This window comes from Etheostoma spectabile, chromosome 12 (assembly GCF_008692095.1).
Source record: "Etheostoma spectabile isolate EspeVRDwgs_2016 chromosome 12, UIUC_Espe_1.0, whole genome shotgun sequence".
NCBI lineage: Eukaryota > Metazoa > Chordata > Actinopteri > Perciformes > Percidae > Etheostoma > Etheostoma spectabile.
This window is the reverse complement of record NC_045744.1, coordinates 5,389,468-5,393,611: the sequence shown is the minus strand read 5'-3', so window position 1 is coordinate 5,393,611 and position 4,144 is coordinate 5,389,468.

Sequence of the window (4,144 nt, the reverse complement as noted above, 5' to 3'; positions counted from 1 at the left end):
TTTACAAGAATGGTTTTAAAGGGAAAAACCAATCCAGTATCGGCATCCTCTGGGCCGAAATGCCTGTTGATGCTAGAGGTAAGAGAATTGGCCGACTGATTCAAGCTGATCAGAAGGCAACTTTGACTGAAATCACCACTCGTTACAGAGAGGTATGCAGGCAAGCATTTTTGAACCACAACACGCATAACCTTGAGCGGATGGGCTACAACAGCAGAAGAACCTCCAACCAGGTACACCCTCCATCTCCACTGCAAAAGGAAAAATAGCTACAATTTGCAAGAGCTCACGAAAAATTGGACAGTTGAAGACTGTAAAATGTCTTGTCTGATGGTCTACTTTTCTGGTTGAGGAAATAGATGGTAGAGTCAGAATTTGGCATGAACAAATTTTAAAAAAAAAATATAATTTTAAAAAAAAAAAAAAAAAAAAAAAAAAAAAAAAAAATAACAAACAGAATGAGACAGGATCCATCATGCCTGTGTAGGGCTGTGGTGGTGGTGTACTGGGTGGGAGGTTTTCCTGGCACACTTCAGTCCGCCTTAGTGCCAAGTGGGGCATTGTTTAAATAATGCTATGGTCTACCTGAGGCATTGTTTTCTGACCTGTCCAAGCCCTTTAACCCAAGGGTTGGCTTACTTCCCCAGGATAAGCACCATGGTCGGAAAGCTCGAAAAATCATTTCATGTGTTGGTTTCTTGAACATGACAATGAGTTCACACTGTCTAAAAATGCCCCCACATTCACCAGATCTCAACCCCAATAGAGCATCTTTGTGGACGTTGTGGAACGGAGCGTCGTGCCCTGGCTGGTGCATCCCCCACATCTCCATTAACCTGCAATGCATTGCTATCAATTGGGCCACATTTCTAAAGACGGCGTTAGGCACCTTGTTTGATCATGTCATACGTAGAATTAATTGCAAGTTTCTGAATGCGATAATCCCACTCCCAATTAATCCTATAGGTGAGTGTATTATATATATATATATATATATATATATATAATTCTTGAATTATCTCCTTTGCATGTAATGATTCTATATAATTATTAGTTTTTCATCCCCTTTTAGTTTGAATTACTGAATGATGAACTTTTGCACCATATGCTAATTTTTTTAGAGTTTCACACCTGTATATCTTATACACACACCCGAACCCACAAACACACGTTCTATATAGACGTCTTCGATATATTTTATCATCTACAGGAACCATTCACCGTTCACACACATTCTTACACTGTGGGCCGAGGCTGACGTTACAAGGTGCCCCCTCTCATCAGATACACACTCCACACCACATTCACACTCCGCGGCATAGCAATAGGTGAACCGGGTGTCACCTGTCTTAACCAAGACACGTCGACATGACTGCAGGTCCAAGGATTGAACCACCACCTAATATATATACTGTTGTATAAACTTACTTTCCTTCTTCCTGTTTCTTCCTGACTTTCTTCTCTTCCGTTTCTTCTTTCCTGATCTTTTCTTCTTCTTCTTCTTTCTTCCTGAGCTTCTCTTTCTTCTTTCTGTTTCTTGCTGATCTTTTTCGTCCTTTTTCCTTTTCGTGCCTATGCTTTTCTTTCTTCTTCTTTCTTCCTGGCTTTTCCTTTTTCTTCGTCTTCTCTTTCTTCCTGAGCTTTTCTTCTTCCTGTTTCTTCCGATTTTCTTCCTTCTTCCTGTTGCTTCCTGAGCTTTTCTTCTTCTTCCTGTTTCTTCTGCCCTTTTCTTCTTCTTTCCTCTTCTTCCTAGCTTTTCGTCTTGTTCCTGTTTCTTTCCGTCCCTTTTCTTCCTTTCTTCTTTCTTCTTCTTCCTGAGAGCGCTTCTCTCTTCTTCTTCTTCCTGTTTTCTTCTTTCTTTTCTTCTTCTTCCTTCTTCCTGCACTTTTCTTCTTCTTTCCTTTCTTTCCTGAAGCTTTTCTCTTGTCCTTGTTTCTTCTTCCTGAGCTTTTCTTCTTCTTCCTGTTTCTTCTCTTTCCTGATCTTTTTGTCTTTCTTCTGTTTCTTTCTTCTTTTCTGTCCTGACTTTCTTCTTCTCTTGTTTCTTCCTGGCTTCTCTTCTTTCTTGCCTGTTTTTTGTTTTTTTTTTTTTTTTTTTTTTTTTTTTTTTTTTTTGTTTTTTTTGCTTTTTTTTTTTTTTTTTTTTTCTTTTTTTTTTTTTTTTTTTTTTGTTTTTTTTTTTCTTTTTGTTTTTTTTTGCTCCCCCTGCCCTCCCTGCCCCCCCCTTCGTCTTCCTTCCTAGCTTTTCTTCTTCTTGTTTCTGGCTGAGCTTTTCTTCTTTCTTGTTTCTTCCTGAGCATTGATTCTTCTTTCGCTTTCTTTCTTGCCTGACTTTTCTTCTTCTTTTCCTGTTTCTTCTTGGAGATTTTCCTTCGTTCTTCTCCTGTTTCTTCTTCCTCGCTTTTCTTCTTCTTTCCTGTTCTTCTTGAGAACTTCTTCTTTCTTCTTCCTGTTTCTTCCTAGCTTTTCTTCTTCTTCCTGTTTCTTCCGGCACTTTTCTTCTTCTTTTCTCTTTCTTTTCCTGAGCTTTCCCCCTCTTGGTCCGTTTCTTCTTCTTCCTGAGATTTTCCTTCTTCTTCTATCTTCCTTCTCTGTAAATCTTCTCCTGAGTGTTTCTTCTTTCTTTTGCATCTTTTTCTTTTCTCTTCCTGTTTTGTTCCTGGAGCTCTTCTTCTTCGTCTAACAGTTTACTTTAAGATCCTCCTGAGTTTTCTTTTTCTCTTCTTCTTCCTGTTTTTCCTGAGCTGTCCCCTTCTTCTCACAGTTTTTCTTTAATATCCTCCCTGAGCTTTTCCCTTCTTCTTCTGTCTTCTTCCTGTTTCTTTCTTTCCGAGCTTTTCGTCTCTACATTTTCTTTAATGTCTTCTTGCTTTTTTTTTCTTCCTGTTTCTTTCTTCCGAGCTTTTCTTCTCCTACAGTTTCTTTAATGGCGTCTTGAGTTTTTTTTCTTCCTGTTTCTTCCTGAGCTCTTCTTCTTCCTCATCTTTAATACCCTCCTGTGAATAAATAAGTGATTTCTTACATCATTAAACGATGGCCAGCAAACATTTTTTTTACATAAAATAACTTCCGTAAAACCATGAAGTGATAATCAGATCTAATGTAGTTGCTAGATAGATTGTAATGCTGGGGGGGGGTGGGGGGGGGTATCACTTTTATACATTTAAAGGAGACCGTTAAGGAGACGAAATCATTCCTACTTCACGTCGTCCACTGTCTCCCATCATTTCCGATTCATCTCCAGATTAGCTTGTCTGTATCGTCTCATTGATTGGCTTGCTTCATCACATGGATTCTTCCTCGTCAGTTCTATCCAGTTGTCAATCTCTCAGGAAGATCACACCTACATTCCAACCGCCTCTCACAACAGCTGACCATGAATACGGATCACAAAATTTTAATGTTTAATTGTTATCAGACTGCCAGCTCGTTGAGGAAATTACACAAAAACATGATCTAAACTGTAAATACAGTAAATCTGTATTATCAATCAGGAAAAAAATTGTGATATGGAGGCATACCCAAAAATAGCATATGTGTGATTTACTGCGTAAGCTGTAATCAATGCCAATGTATATTCTTACCATGGCTTCCTCTCCTTTAAGGCTACTTTAATTAGTTTAGACATTTCATGACGAGTTTCTCCACTTCTTTTAAAGCAATTACGGTGGCCGTTCTTCTCCCTAGATTGAAGGGTGAAATTCCCCACAATACCATCAACTCTAACAATCAATGCAGGATCCCTGTATATTAGTTTTAGCCCCATCCTGCAGCTGCATATGTAATCGATCTCCCGTCCTGCCACCTCTCCCAGTGAAATCTACCAGTCACTACAAACCTTGGTCCAGTCATCGGGGCTGAGATGTTTATACTCTTTCTTCTATCCTTCTCTTTCAGTTGCTGGAAATGGTTTTCTGGATTCTGTCTGTCATTTCGTTGCCGCTGTTCTATTTCCGCGGCCTTGTTCAGGGTGGGCTGTCTAAGAATTCTCAGTGATATTTGTGAAGCCACAACACGCATAACCTTGAGGCGGATGGGCTACAACAGCAGAAGACTCCACCAGGTAACACTCATCTCCACTACAAATAGGAAAAAGAGGCTACAATTTGCAAGAGCTCACTAAAAATTGGACAGTTGAAGACTG